The sequence below is a fragment of the Psittacula echo genome (assembly GCF_963264785.1).
Source record: "Psittacula echo genome assembly, chromosome: 4".
Taxonomy (NCBI): Eukaryota; Metazoa; Chordata; class Aves; order Psittaciformes; family Psittacidae; genus Psittacula; species Psittacula echo.
In genome coordinates this window covers 4613040-4629791 of record NC_137738.1, presented here as the reverse complement: position 1 = coordinate 4629791, position 16752 = coordinate 4613040, and positions in this window count along the sequence as shown.

The following is a 16752-nucleotide window of genomic DNA, read 5'->3' as shown; positions in this document are numbered from 1 at the left end:
TAACCAGACTTAAAGCAAATGATTTCTGTAAGTGCTTTGTCAACTCAAAGACAAGAAGGATGGTAACAGTTTGAAAGCCAAAGTCAGAACATGTAACATTACTGCCACTGCAGAAAACCAGAAACTAACCAATATAGTCTCTCCAAACAGGTCTTTCTGGAGTCCCTTGTTATCATGCCCTAAAGCACTGGTGAGTTGTGACAGTTTTATAATCCTTTTCCAAACACAAAGCGTTGTCCAGCCATTTAGACTGAGGTCTGAAATGACTATTTGCACAATATCCATCCATTAAAGTCTAAACTTAGATGCTGCAATAAACAGCAGAAGCAGGACCACGGTTAGGCACAGGTCATGCTGTGCCTTTCTTTATTCTTCAAATCCTGGGGGTCAAAAGGACCCAGTGTGGCATCTGACATGATGCACAGCAGGTTTCTATCTTCTTAAAATTAGAGCCTGCTTCACTGATGCAGTGGTCTTTGTGGAAGTGTTTCCTGTCCTACTTCCTTGCTCTGAGGGATGTCATCTTTGTGGGTGAATAAGGGTTTATTATCTCCCCTCAACAGAGCACTTTTTTAAGGGAACCCTGTTAATTATCCAACTTTTATAGCTGCACAGTGATGGCAGCTGAAGCAGACCTTCAGGACTTACACATTTTATTAAGGATTCCTTTCAGGACAGGAAACCAGCCTGCTACTCCTCCATTGTTAATTCACTTTCCTGGGTGATGAAATATGCTCAATGGCAGGTGCTGGCATGTGTAATGGAAGTGTGTGTAGTAACAGGAAGAGTAGGTGAAAGATGCTACAATAAAGTAGAGAAGAAATTAAAAGGAGGAGCAGAGCCATGAGGACAGGAAAGAATTCAGCAGCAGATTTAGGGTGACAGGCATGAGAATCCTATAAGAAAAGAGGAAATTACATGTTAGGCATGCATAAGCTATGCATAACCATAAAATGAGGATTGAAAGAGCTTTCATCAGAATTCCAAAGAAGGGAAGCAATCCCTATGGGATATAAGGATAACAAAGCAGGAAAAACAGTGGGCAGTCATTTTAAAATACTTTCCACCATTTCAAGTCAACTGATGTCCTATTTTCCATATGCCACCGTTTTGAGAGCTCACTTGGTATAAAGACAGAAGGTTATCTGTATATAAAATGCATGTAATGGCTAGTCACTAAATGCATCTGATACAAAATCCATTTTGGAACCTGTGTTATATATTAGGGCACATTAGAAACAAGCTTTACCCTGCTCAAAATGCCTCCCTGCACTCAGTGGAGTACAGGACCTGCTAGGTGAAAATCAGCCCTTCTGATGTGAAAATTCCGTGCGTTTCCTAAGGATATTGGTAACAGTAACAGATTCTTTTCTGCCACGATTCCGGTTTCCCGGTAAACTGTGAAGACTCGGGGCTGGGTGGGTTGTTGGACGGATCAGCCAAGCCCCGGTCCGGGGGTCAGAGCCGGGGCATCGCATGCATGCGGGCGCTACACCGAAAGCAGACGGGGAAGCTGGGAGGTGCAGGCAGCCCGAGCGGTGAGCGGCACACACATAGAGCCCCATGCAATAGCAGCCCCGCCCGGTTTCCCCCAGGCGCCGCCGGGGCGGGGGGAGCGGGCGCAGCGGAGAGGCTCGGCCCCGCCGACGTGACCGGCGCGGCGCTCCGGCGGCCCCGCTACGTGCGGCCGCGGCCGCCGCTTCCTGCGGCCGCCGCACCGGCCCCAGCCTACGTGAGCGCCGGCAGCCGCCCGGGGGAGCTGGTGGCCGGGTGCGCGGCCACTGTCAGCCTCGTCAGCCTTTCCGAGAAGGAAGGATCCCGGCTGCGAGCTGCCGCTGATGCAGCGGAGGAAAAGGCGGTGTGGTCCTAGGTATCCGCAGTAAGAAACGCCGCCGTCGAAGCGCATTAAGGAGACCATAGCCGAAGTGCTACACGCGGCTCTGGTCACTCACATTCACATACAGGTGGACTGGGACTAGTACACCTGCTGAGAAGTCTTAAAAGGGAGATGAGAGAATTGACAACTTGCAAACCTTTGCAAAACATAGACTAAGTAAGAGCAGATACGATCACTTTGCATAAATACCGCGGGTGCCTTAAGCCTGAGAAGGGACTAGAACTTTGTGAGCTAAAGGTGATGTGTTTGTCCAGAAGCACTCAAAGTGTAAATAGGTCGCAAATATGTTTTGCTTGAAAATCGGTTGGTTTGGTGCTTTTATTTTCCCTGTAGAAAGTGATAGCCTGCAACAGACTTTCCATGGAAGTAGGAGGGGGAAGAATACTGAATACTGAGCTAGCTAGAGCTCTAGCAATTCATGGCAAAAGAAGAAAAATAATAATATATTTATATATATATTGTATATATTTGCAGTAGCAGGAGAACTGGGCTTGAGCAGGGTGTCCTTTCCAGTCTTCTTAAACATAAGTGTTGGCTTTGTCTGGGATAGGATTAATTTTCTTCATAAAAGCTAGTAGGGGGCTGTGTTTTGGATTTATGCTGGAAACAGTGCTGCTAACGCAGGAATGTCTTTATCGCTGAGCAGTGCTTACACAGAGTCAAGGTCTTTTCTACCTTTCATACCATCCCACCAGTGAGCAGGCTGGGGGTGCACAAGGAGTTGGGAGGGGACAGAGCCTGGACAGCTGACCCCAACTGACCTAAGGGATATTCCACACCATATGGCATTATGCTCAGCATATAAATCTGGGAGGTTAGAGGGGAAAGAAAAAGAAAGGGGGGATGTTCACATGATGGCATTTTGTCTTCCCAAGTAACCATTATGCTGTAACAATTCCCAAGTAACCATTATGATGGAGCCCTGCTCTCCTGGAGATGCTGAACACCTCCCTGCCAATGAGGAGTGAATGAATTCCTTGTTTTGCTCTGCAAGTTAAACTGTCTTTAACTTTGTCTATGTTGTTTTCTCACTTTTACTCTTCTGATTCTCTCCCCCATCCCACCAAGGGGGAATAAGTGATCAGCTGGGTGCCGGCTGGGTTAAACCATGAACATGGGCCAAGAGTGTTTAGATAGCACAATGATAAATCATGCAAATAAGTAAATACATAAATAGTAATGATATTTCTAATGTACTTGTCCAGGGATCTCCAACAGCTATGCAAACATGCTTGCCAAATACATATCTATCACTCAGGAAAAAGCTAGGAGGTATTCCTAACTTCATGTCAAGCTAGAAAGATTGAGGTGTAGAGAGGCTGAGCATCTGGCATGAGTCTATTCCAAAGGCTTTATTTTCAGTGACTGCAAAGCCCCATTGGGCTGATACAAAAACTCTGAAGTGCAGACACTCACGTAGAAAGGTTTTCTAGAGCAACAAGAGGTCTACACCTGCCTGCTTTAAGAACTGTTCACTGGTTAAAACTGGGTGAGTGCCCAGTCAAAGTTTCTTAGGAGTGACCCCTGTGTTGTATTGTAATACAGTATTCTTTATATCCTAGGGAGAAGAGAAAATAATCAGAAGCAGCTCTGTCACTTAGAGCAGGCCTGAAGTGGTGCTATATTTCACTGAGGACAACACAATAATGAAGATTTCTCTCTCTGAGTGAAATAAGAGGGTAACTGAAAAATAGGCAATGTGAACAAGTGGCAGAATTGAAAGAAAACCACAGTAACCCTACGTTACCTCCTAACCACAGTAAATGCAAGTCTTCATTTACATTCAACCAGCAGCAAAAATGAAAAAGCCTATTAATTTCCATCAGTCCTCACTTACTGGCCCATACTTCACAGATATTTGGCCATGCTCTCAGCACAAGCATGTGAATGTAGGCAGTCTAGTGAAAAAGCAGAACTTTCCTTCGCTAAACTTGGTCCAGGAAATAAAACTGGTAAAACTCAGTGATAGGCTTTTAAGAATTTATCAAAGGGAAAGTGCTGGTCTACCTGTGTCAGCACAGACCCCATAACAAAGGTCAGCTCTCAGAACGCTCATCTGCAGTAAGGAAAAAGATGCACAATCCTTTCTGTTCCACACCCCAACCCTGTGGTCTCAGGAGAGCTAAGACACTTACAAATATTCTCACCTGGGAACCATCACTCTCCCATTTTATATCTGAGTTTTGGGTTGGAAATATTTTTATACAGCAAATAATACATCTGTCTATAATGGATTCTCTGTTGTCTTCACTTTTCCCCCACAGGTTATTTTTTTGTTCCTTAAATACCCAGCTTCTTCCCTTAAGCAATAGAAGAGCCCAGCAGAGCCCCAGCACCTCCACCTTCTAGCACTTCTGATACCTCCACTTAGTAGCAAGCTGAACCAGACCTTCTTCCATGACGCTGGGTAAACCTTAGGAGTTTATCCTAGTTCTTTCATTGATTTGCTATAAGGTTCATACAAGCGAGTTCATTTGTCATTTTTCCCAATGGAAAATAATAGTTTAGTCTGCTGAGGTATGAGAGCCTCTTGAGTCACAAAGAGCTGTCAACTTACCATAGGGAAAAGAATTCCCATGGAATAGCATCTGTTTACATGCAGCTTTATTACATATGAGTTATTGGACAGCTTCACTTCATAATTTTTTTTACTATCTATTTATGTTTCTGTAAATGAACCTCCACATTTCAATCCTTTACCTGGGAAATTAAGCAGAAGAAATTGCGGGGAAAGGGGGGAGGAGAAGGGAAAGGGAAAGGCTTTAAGCAACCTGTTTTCTACAGCAGACATCAACATGTCTTTTCTTTGTTATCATTTTCCCTTTCTGTGAGTCATTCATCATGTTGACACAGCACATATGGCAGTAAAAAATTCTGGCCTGGACTCTGTACCATTAGTGTTGAGTCATTTCCATCATTGCTAGCAACCACCGTGTGAAATGGTTCTGTAAACCTCCTCCCTGGACCTTTATAAAGTAATGCCAAATGCAGAGCACTGCAGCATCGTATATTGTGTTCTTTCTCACATATTCTAAGCTTTACACTTTGGCACATACAGTATAATTTCCCCATATTTCTAGGCAGTAGTCATGTTTGTGTTTAGGCCTCCATCAAACAACTCCATAAGCTCATGTGGAATTGGAAATGGACGCCAAGGTTTGTCTTAAATAACTAAGAATGGCAGGCAAGAAAAGCCATTTATTTGGAATTTATGAATGCTGGATAAGGTTTTAAAATTGCTGCATCCTGGAAAGGTTAATGTTACAGTGAATCAGCTATTTGCTACCACAGCTGGTGTCATAGAGCTCCCTGAAAAGGGAAAACTATCTGAGTCACTGACATTAATCATCTTCCATTTAAGTAGAACTGTCTTAGAAGAAAGGTATGGCTGCCTTTGCACCCATACTCTTGCCCTTGCAAGAGCTGGGGGTGTGTCACGGAAAAACCAAAGCAAAAGAGAAAGGACAAAGAGCAGGAAGTGGCTTTTGAAAACATGGATGTGAAAAATTCAGGAGACTGAAAGGATCACGCTTCGCCCAAGGGAAGTCTTTTGACCATTGTGTTGGGAGAAGGAAAAGGTAACTTGTTCTGGGAGAAGGAGATAGTTTTGAAGCATGCACAGTCTGTGGCAGATTTACTCTTGGGAGGGAAAAGGGCAGGAGAGAAAAACATGAAGCTAAGCAGATTCTCCATGCCACAAAGGAAGTAGATGTGAAATTGATGTGGCATAGGAATATACCTCTAACAAAGAAATGGAAGAACTCTGAATGTCTGCAGTGAAATCTTTCCAGAGAAACTAAAAGGCATGCGTCCCTTGTAAGTAGAATTGAAGTTATCAGTAAAAATCCCAAGAAATCCAAAAAATTGTGGATCTTTGGTTTGTTGTTTTAATTTTAAGAGCTTCCTTCCTTCTGCTTTCCAGTTTCCTGTATCTTCAGTCTCCTGTATTAGGATGACTGTTCTAAACTACCCAGTCTTGGCCAACAGCCTCACTTGCAAAGTACTCTCCAAGCAGTGTGACATTAGGGATATGCTACAGTTATTACAACGTGTCTGTGAATAACCACCTACTCTGCCTGCATTTCCCTGCAGATAGCAGAATAAGTGCTGGATGGGGAGTGGGGAACACAAAACAACAAAAAGTGGTGCTGCTACACTTGGTTTTTCGTTATCTCCAGGCCAGGCATTAGATTTTAAGAGAAACCATGGGCCACCAAATAAAATTGCTCATAAATGTAAATAAAAGCTCATTTAATCACAGGTGCAAATTGTGCTTTTTAACTGGTCAGACAGTTAGCAGTTTAGGTTTTTATGTCTAAGCATTTCTCGCGTAAGAACAATAAGGTCTCTAGGTGTTTGCAGAAATAAGGTGCATTTGCCAGTAATGACAGACATAAAAATGGAATCCACATGTTCTAAATGATCACTTAATGCTTTCAGACATGTGAAGGTCCTGTTAAACCATGATTTAAAATAGGCAATAGTTAATTGGTGACAATTAACTGTCTCTTGGTGACATTAGTTAGTCCAGAACCATTGACTCACTCAGACTGTCTAAACAGGGAGAAGATTTGGTGCTTTCTCTTTTCAACTATGAAACGTAAATATTTTATGAAGGCAGAAATTGGAGTTAGCATGCTACATGCTTGAAAATATGTTAAAAGTCTCATGACTTAGCTGAAAGTAGGTGACAGGAAGCACACGAAAACAGAAGCTCCTTAAAAGACATTAAAAAGGTGTGTTTCTCTCTGCAGGTTTTTTAGCCATGAGGTCTCACAAGACAAAGCCAAGTTATGCCTCCTCACAAATCAGCAGGAAGCCTGTAGTCTTATAACAGGGATCTATTTGAGATGAATAAACAGCCTGATTTAGAGAAGGGACAAGTTGTGTCTTCCATCTCTTAGGTGAGCATCCTAATCCATAGGCAATAGGTGATTCTACAATGGGAGCTTCTCCTTATGCAGCCACTTCTGTTTTGAATCAAAAAATATATATGGCATTGAGAAAAGAAAAGCAAGATAGCTGATTTGAGTGGTCTTCTAGGGTGTCCGAGACTCATGTTTGAACCTCTGGCTTTCTGGCCTCAGGATGTAATCTTAAACAAGGCTTTCTTGTAAACCGGGGGAGTACTTTTGCTACCATGCTTAGATTTACCAGATCTATCTGGAACATACTTATTCTGTCACATTAGTATTGCAATGGAGAACTCAGTTCATCTGTACCTGCATCATCTTTAGCTGTCTGTTTTCCCTCTGACCCAGTTATGTGACCTAAAACTTTGATTGTCTGGGTCAAATTCAGATGTCTGGGAAATTAAAGCATGCTGATCTGAAAAAAGAAAGAAATCTTTGTTTCTGGGAAGGTTGCGGTTTCGTCTGATATGAAACGGAGAAATACCTTCAATCTTCAGAAATTCTAATGGCATGGGAAAATTATTTCTTTACAGTTGCAGTGCTGTTGTGGAGAACTGCAACAGAACTGCTAAGAGTGGTATGAATGGGAATTGTTGGGTGTGGAAGTACTGAAAGGGACACAAAGTCAGAAAAGGACGATAGGACTGGCCTGTGTTAATGGTACCTAGATTAGCAAATCATCAGGACTTAGCACACATACATGTGCAACTTCTTGTTGAGAGACAAAGGAAGGTAAATCCTGATCACTCACAGAGGTGGGACAGGATGGACAGCTCCAGAAGAATACAAAAGGGCACTTGCAAAACCAGCACATGGTCACCAGCCTGCAAAGGGCACAGATGTGAGGATTCAGTAGCTGATGTCCTTGTCCTCTGCATCATTGCAAGAAATGCTGGCCAGACTGCCTGAACACATGTTTTGGTGCCAGCACACTAGACAGACTGCTTGAAATCTTGCACACACCTCCCAGCACCTGACTGCTTAACAGGTTGCTTGGATGCACATGGTTGTGAGGGCACATATGTGAATGAGTGACATCTGATTCAGGGTTTGATTTTACAACAAAATCAGCTTCCCCTTCTGTAAGGTCTGGCATTGACATTTGCTGTTAATACAGTGTTGCAAAATTTCCTACACTGAGTATTTCTGGAAACTTAGACCATATGGTCTTAAGTGACCTCCAGAATTTAATTTTCATGTGCTTGTTAGAGTTCTCAAAGTGATTTATATTTAAATAGTTTGAAAGGGAAAGTTAGATCATTAGCTTCATTTACAGCCACTGGTGTAGACAACTCTTAAGCAATCCCCATGGGTGATGCTGAGTTACTGTAGCTATCCAATGGGATAATAAGAATGAACACAAATTGAATCACTGAACCTGTGTGGTTTTAATAAAGCAGAGGAAGATCAGTTTGCTGAGCAAACAGACTTGTTGACTACAAAACAAAATTGGGGGGTGCTGTGTCCATCGTGGCTTAAATTAATGACAGGGACTCTTACTCAAACACGCATCATCAGTGTGGGTTTTTCATTGTGGACATTGGAGTGAGCATTGAAGGCAATGCCTACAAAGTGAAAAACAAAAAGATTTGTAATTTTGATTAGCATTACATAGGAGATCTATGTATTACCAGGAAAACAAAGAGCCTGATATCCTCTTGGATAAAAAGGGATAAAGTGTTACTTCTGTGTGCATGTATATGGAATTTACTCATTAGAGACTGAAGATGCCAGTAAGCGTAATCATGACTCAGCACATACCTCTCAGTCTGCAAAAGGATATTAGCAAGCAATAAATAACTGATGCATCTGAGCAATTTAGAATCTATGGTCTTTTTAGTCCTTCCTAAAATATGGTTGATTAATACAGTATAGTCTTCTGACCTTAACATATGGTTTAAAAAGAGAACTGATATATATCACCTCAACTTTTCTATTTACTCCCTGTCATAACTACTGGATGTCAAATTTGTTAAGGTGGATAGTAGACAGACCTCAGAACTACAGTACCTGAGCTTGGATTTTGCTTATTCCACTGGCTCCTATACTTGTCCACAGACATTATCTAAGCCAAAGTTTCAAAATCATTACCCTAACATGGTATTGCACTGTCATTAGTGCTCAGATACCCCCCTGTGACCTTTGATGCAGAACCACAAGCTGAAATTCAGTTTTGTGTAAGCAGAGCTGTGATGCTTGCAGACAGCTCATACTTGTGCTGTGGGAGAGCTTGGTGGCATTATTCAATGGCATGCTTTTGTATCAGAAAGGGTATGTATAAGGCAGAGAACATGTATCAGGATAAAGATCAGAAAACCTAAAATTAGCCATCACCATTAAAGTAATTATTTTGTTGAAACTCTTTTATCACACGCCACTGTTAATGGCACCCCTACCTGGATGGCAAGACATTAACATCTTCCCAGGGGAAACACATGCTTTTCCAGGAACCTTCAAAAGTCTGGGTGCTGATCTGTGCCTTAGGTGCTGCTGCCCTGCATCACTGCTCTGACACCAGGCCAGAATGACTCAGCATCTCCTGTTGCTTTACAGCAGCAAACCCAGACCTTGTGTGGAGTCCAAACGTGGGGTGTTTTTCTGCAGTTGCCTCACAGCAGCAGCTGAGGTGAAGACTGTCTACAGTGTAAGAAAGTGCTCTGAGGCTTCACTCTTAAAAGCACCACAGGCTCCTTCTATAAACCTTCGTCAAGTCATTTAAATGTTCTGTCCAAATCTGTTCATTTCTAAAACAGATCTTGATTCAAAGCTCATTTATCTCAAAATACAGTAAAATATCAGTTTGTTTTGGATTCATTACGAATTTTTAAACAAAAGCTAAAGTCACTTTAACCATAGATTTTGTCCGTATGTGAAATGTATATATTATGGGCTAAAAATTTGAGCTCTTGTGTGCAAAATTGAAAATAAAATGTTTTTTCAGCAATGTTTTATCATAATTTTCTTCTATCATAATTCTGTCATAATTTTTTTATCATAATTTTATCACTTATAATCATTATTATTATGATAATCACTTTTCTCACAATTTTCTGACTTTCAGGAAGCCTTTTTGTTCCAGTTTCCATTTCAAAATAAAACTTGCATTAGAAAATATATATATTAACAAAAAAAAGAAAATGCAGAATCGGCACATTTCAACCAGCTTATCTAAGAACACTGCAAATTTTGTTTGGGTATTTCCTGCCTTGAAATCTGTTCTGGCATCAGCACGCTGAGATAAGTAATCTGCTGAGAGTACCCTCTGCGCCAAGGGCTCCCCTGCTCTCTGAAGAACTAGTTTAGGAGCTCCACATTGGCTTTTCTCCCAGCTGCAGCATACAGGGAGGATCAGGAGCACAGCTGGTAGGCTCAAGCCGTAGTCTATGTTTCACAGGACCTCAAGAGGCACAGCACAAATTATACTGGCCCTGGGGAGGCTCTGGCTCACAATTAGAGTTGTTGCGGCCCCTGCAGGACTCCCGAGCATGAATCCAAAGGTAACCAGCTAATATTGCTTCTCTGCCTGCAGTCATTCCCCTCCAGCCTGAAGTGCAGGAACTGGATAACTGAGCATAAGATTCGTTATCTCCCTCTTCAGCATCAGGCTAGGGAAGCCCGGTTTCTTTCATTCTTTTTTACTGTGAAATCTGGATATACAAAGCAAAAGCAGTACTGCTGGCTCTAAAAGGTTTTATTGCAAATCACAGCCACTAGCCATGTGATTGCATAACAAAGGCTTTATTTTCAGGTTTCCAGCTCTCATAATTCTGAAAAGTCCAGAACAAGACATGAAGCCCAGAAACCAATTGACAGTTTGAAGAGCTCTAAGGCTCTTGAAACCAGGTGACAATTTAAAGAGTTCTAAAGCTATTATTTACTTAAAAGGAAGAATTTCAGGAGTTTTAAGCCAGTTGTGATTTTGAAAACCGAGTCATGATTTTTGAATACTTGGGCTTGGTGAAGGTGGGGAAACAACTGCTTTTGTAGCACTAAAAATGTTGTGTGTGTAGTCCTGAATACAGTTTTGGTGCATACACTGTTCTTTGAGTAGCATCCTGCATAAGGGAGGGGAATAAATGACAAAAACTGTGCACTGGGTTTTATGGCAGCTGCCCTTTTTAGAGCTGAATATTGTGGAACGTGTGATAACAATAGCAATTCTCACCGTGCAAGTTGCAACTTTTTCAGGGAGGCACTAAGCCTGAAATCCTACCTTTATATGAGAGTTTGTCAATGAAAGAATAGATGTTGAGAGAGTCTATGCTTTCAGTTTAATAGATATTCTTTATGGCTTATTTTTTGCTTGGTTCCCTTCTTCTGTCCTTCTACCTCTGCAGCATTGCGGAGCCTCAGAATCATAACAGAGAAGTGATCACTTCTGCATGGAATAAGGTGGCTTATTAAATCTTGAGTCATAGTTGGCCAAAAAATACCTAGTTTCCCTTTGTGGGTACATTCACAAACCACATATAACTTCTGAAACTTATGCTCTTCACCTCAACTTGCCTCAAACTTTAGGGTCAGGGACATATATCTCTTTGCTATCAGAAGAAGCAATCACTGGGCTGTAATTTTTCACAAAGATGAAACTGGAGCGATTCTACAAATGCTGGCAAACAGACTGCTGTTCCGAAAGGCGCACATTGTGGTTAAAGCCAGTGTTTTCTCTCTAGCTCTGTGTTATACTTAGAAACACAAGCTTGGTTCTTTTCTTAGTAATAACTGTTTGATGAGAAGGGCTTAAATAGTGACAATGCTGGATCAGAAGACTGTAAGTTTGGGACGATTTCAGGAGATGCCTAAGAGCCAATTGGTCAAATACCGCAGTTGAAACACTTACTTTTTTAGGGAAAACTTAGAGAACAAATCCTGAAAGAGTTAGTGCTCCATCTGCTTTCACACTTCTCTGCGACCACCATAAAGACACAGTAGTGCAGAGACAATTTACGTATGAAATATCTGGTGTTGATAAATTTCTTTTATTGCCAGGCAACTGGATCAAATAATCAGTTAGTAATAAGCAGAAGTAAATCTCATATGAGTATCTAACCAGAAATTCCTGAGGTGTAGAAGTATAATCTTAGAGATCAGTCACTTTCCATCTTACATATAGATATTCAAGGGACACACCATCAGCTAAGGTGTCCCAAGAAATGGACACTCATAGAACTGATGCAATAACAGATTGTCTTTGATTTTCCTGTATTTTTTTTCTGGCATACGGAGTTCTACCTTCTCAAATGCAGAGTTACTTGCTACAATTTTGGCAAGGACAGAAATTTGGCTACTTTGTGGCTCTCAATCGCTGCCAGCCGCTAATGTGAGAGTTAGATGAGGAGAAACATCTGGTAAAAAAACCTCTCCCTTCTGACAAGAATGTGTTTTCTAAACATGCTTTGTTTTGAACCCTTTCAAGGTTTCCAGTATTTCAAAAGCAAAATTCCTTGAATTGCAAACGGAAAAAAAATGGAAGTTTCCAAATGAAGCTTTGGGAGAAATATGCATCTTTCTTTTCAAGAAAGTATTTCCACCTCTGTCTAAGAATAATTGCAACAGCTTTTGAAATTGCAGGATCTTCTTCCTCTTGTGACAATGCATGGAGTAGGGACATCATCTCCCACATAGTTAATACTTATTTTCCTGTAACTAAAGAATGCAGGGCTGAAGCCTCATGTGATGCCTAAAAAAGGAGCTGATAAATACTTTAAGCACTGCCTGGCTGAGGAACTCCTGGTCCTTGACAAAGAGCACTTATGTAATGGTCTTGGTACCACTTCTGTTCTTTATGGACACTAGTCCTTGACCTTTGGTCATCCCTTCAGCAGCTTCAGCTCTGTTCTCTTCTCTTCTCTTCCTCACTGGTTGATTCCAGTGAAATTCATCTGTGGGGCCTATAAAGCATGGACTTCATGTAATGAATGCATCTGGCAGCACCAGGTTTTGGCAGCCACAAGTAACTTCAAGTCACAGTGTAGTCGTGGCTCTGGCTCTGTTTAGCATTCACCCTGTTACCCTGTATAGCATAGAAGGCAAAGCTTAGTTTGGTCATTTACACTCAAACAGAGTAGCAGCATCTTATGCAGTTCCTCTGCACTTTCACGGACACTAGGAGATACAAGCTGGTGGCTTATTTATGTGACTCACTGTGCACAGTACATACAGGAACATTCATTGCTGAAGTTACCACTACAGAGCACTGTTCTGACACATTACCATCACATAAATATTTATAAACCAGAAACATGGATGCTTTATCATTTACTGATATTTCTTTTTGGTCAAGCTTGACAACTGTATTAGGATCAGAGCCTAGGAATCTGTGTATTTCCATTGGGGAGAAAATCTGCTCATATAAAAGTGAAGCCACCTGCCTTTTGTGACATTCAAGTGCAAACTCCAGTTTCTAAGTTGTATAACTGAAGTTATGCAAGTTGCTATCAGCCTTGATGTGTTGCTCCGTGACATTTACCTTGCTCATCATGTTCTTTCAAGTCAGAATGGGGAACAGCACAAACACTGCAGCAAAAGGAAATAATGTAAGGAAAACTGCTAAGGGTTTTGAAGGAATCCACTGCAGTATTAAGGAAACACTGGGAAGATAATGACTTTTCTGTCCTTTGGTGTGATTAAGCACATAAACACTCTGGGTTTAAGGGCACATTGGTAACTCAGATATTCTGGTATTTGAAGCTGTAGGATATATGTCAGTTTAAATCCAGATAGCCAGGGATTAGTATCACGGCTTATTTTAATACAGAAGCCACACAGGATTAAAGGAACTACTTGTTTTTCTTCTTATACAGAGAGGGTGAAAATAACTCCTGGAGAGCACAAGAGTTATGCATCATTTAAGTCCTGATGCTGCTAAGTAGAGCACTGTGATGTCTTGCTGCTTAAAGGTGACCTTAACCCAGCTGGGGTACTCCAAGGTGTTTATCTGCCCTGTCAAGACATGTAGGAGAACTGAAAGTGTTTCTAAGGGCAGATTTATAGCACCAGAAAGAACCTGATTAAACTCTCCAAGATTTCTCCGAGGGTTATTTGGCAAAACTCTCAATCCAAGTATTTTATTTAAATATTTATTGAATCTGATGCTGTTTCATAAAAGGTATTTGTATTATTTAAATGTCCTCCACATGACTATTTATAAACCTTGCTTCTAATCTGACCCTTTTAATCAAGTTCTCTCTATTTTAAATTGAACTTCTACATTGGGGTTATACAGTTTATTGCTGATTTATATCCTAAATCACTGGCTTTCTACAGTCTGCAGAAGCCTGGCATACTGGAGTTTTTGCTGGAGCCTGCACACCAACAGATGTACAGCAGTCTTCTCTGGACACACACAGCTTAAACTCCCAGTAAGGTCAATAGCACTGTTACCCTGTTGTTAGTGAAATAAAATCTGTGTCTCAGGGAGTTTAAATTGAGCTATATCAATTATGATCCTCCAGTCTGACTTCTTCCAAAGGACTGACCAAATAATGTAACCCAGGAATTCCTATTTAAAGCTCATAGCTCTTCTTTGAAAAGGAGTGAAACTTCTAGTAATGCATCTTTTTTCATCTTAGATGCTACGAATGACTGGGAATTCAGTACACCCGATACCCAACTATCCTTAAAAACATGCAGCTACAGCATCATCAAGACCTTCTTGAACTGTATCAAGACCTTCATACACCCATGATAAGCTAGATATCTCACTTCTAATTTTTGAAGTCTTCCTCCCCCTCTTACTCTGGGATTTATTGCCAGTCTATTGCCTACAAAAAGGCAAGCTCCTCTGAATCATGACACTGAATAAATGCAGAGAATCTAGGAGCTGTGGATGGCTGTGACTCCTGGGATTCTGTGGGAGCAGGAAGAATACCTTCATGGCTATGAATAGCAATGCCCGGCATTTAAGCTACCTTTCCAGTTACTACTGCGCTCTACTTCCATGGGTCCAGAAAACCCAAGGCCTGTAGGGAAGCAAGCAGGAAGAAAGACACCACACCATGTTCGATCCCCAAACTTCTATATCAAAACAGAAAATAGTCACAAATTAGTTCCTAACAGAGATAAGAAAGCAGCGTCAGTGCATTGCTGTGGGTCTAAGGGACAGATAAATGCCACATGTAAATACTATTTGAGGGGTTTTAATGATTTAGCTAAAAATATGCCACATCACACTGCTTTAGTTCAACCGGTGAAACTGTGTGTATATGTACATACTCTGTACTAGTATGAGAGAAACCACCAGGATAAGCAAGGTTTAAAGGGACACACAGTTAAACTGGTACAATACCATGCTTCTAATGAAACTGATACTTTTCCTCTGTGTAACAAACCAGTTTTAAGACCCCACTGCCTTGTCTGCCTCATCATTTACACCTACAAGAAAAGGGTACGTTACCAAATCAGCAGAGGGGATGCTTCTTATCAGATCAGAAATTCCCAAGGCGACTGCAAAATCAAAGCTAATCTAATAATGCCTTAATGCTTTTCCTGGTAGGTTTCTTATTTTTAAAGCAGTGCACAAAATGGCAGGGACTGTAGGTCAGTATGACTGATCTCCATCAGCCTATGAGTGTGGGGGTAATTGCTTGTTTGACATTTTTTTGTTTCCGCCCAGGTTTCTTAGCTAAGCAAATTCATCTGCATAAATAATCTCATCAAATGACAAAGGGACAAATACTCTCAAGCCTGTACTCTGTGTACAAGGTGCCAGCAGTTCTGAGACACTGTATTTGTGGACCCCGATGAAATGAAATCCTGTCCAGGAGTCCACATGCCTGCTGCCATCTGACTAGGCACAGTGAAGGTCCTTTCTGCTTCCTCTGGTATAATAGTGACTCTGGGAGTCTGCAGTACCCTGGCATCCTGCCTACCAGAACAGTTGACTCCTACCCAGCTCAGTAAGTTACAGCCCTCAAAAGCTGTCAGCCTGAAAGAGAGAGCACTTGGAGGACACAATATATCACAGATTCACCCTGAAACATGGCAAGGATTGAGCTCCAGTTGTGACACACAAATATAATGTGGGGGCTTTGCAATTGCTCTGCAGTTCACTATTATGAGAAGCGTCAAGCTATGGAAAACAAAAGGCGGGAAAACAGAAGGTGTGTGTGTGTGAAAATGGATTAAAGAAGATCTATTTCATTCCTTCTGCCAGATCCCTTGCCAAACATACTATGCCAGAAAGGTCTAATTCCTGTTCTTTACTCCTTAAAGGTCTCAAATCAGTGGCACAGGCTGCACGGAGGAGTATATGCTCTACTGATAGCTGTGGATAAGCAGATACCGCATTTGTGTAAGAACTCCTCTTCCCAAGTAGAGCCAATGGCCTGTCCTCAATGGAACGCAAATTCTTGCCTTGCTGTCCCTCTTTATCCTCAGGAACATGGAGTCTAGCACACCTGTATGTTTGGGGGTAAACAGAGGCCGCAATGCCACTCACAGAGACATGAGAGGAGCTAGGATCTGTCACAGTCCATTTGGTTGTCAACTGTATTCTGAAACCTAAGAGAAACATTATCCTTTGCTTTGTAAGAATAAGCTTATTTGCTCAAGTGTTTTTGTACGAGGCATGACTCTAATGCTGTCTGCTTTAGTTATCCTGCAAGGCAGGAAATCCGCAGTCTCTCACTGAAATTATAGCAAGTCCCATATTTGCTGTGTATATGTTATGTAGGAGTTACTATTCTGAGTTGAGCTAAATTTAAAAGAGAAATCTATCAGGGACTCCTATCTATCAGGGACTCCTACCAGCAACTTGGGCATTGACATGTTCAGGAGGATCTCCTGCTTTGATTAAGCAGATTGTGAACAGAAAAGCAGAGTTTAGAAGCTTAATTTAACTCCCTGTTCTCTTCTCAAAAGAGAAAATTGTTAAGCCCTAGACAAACTGTCTACGATTCTGTCATTTAATCTACCCCTAGAATAAGATTTCAGTTACAGTGA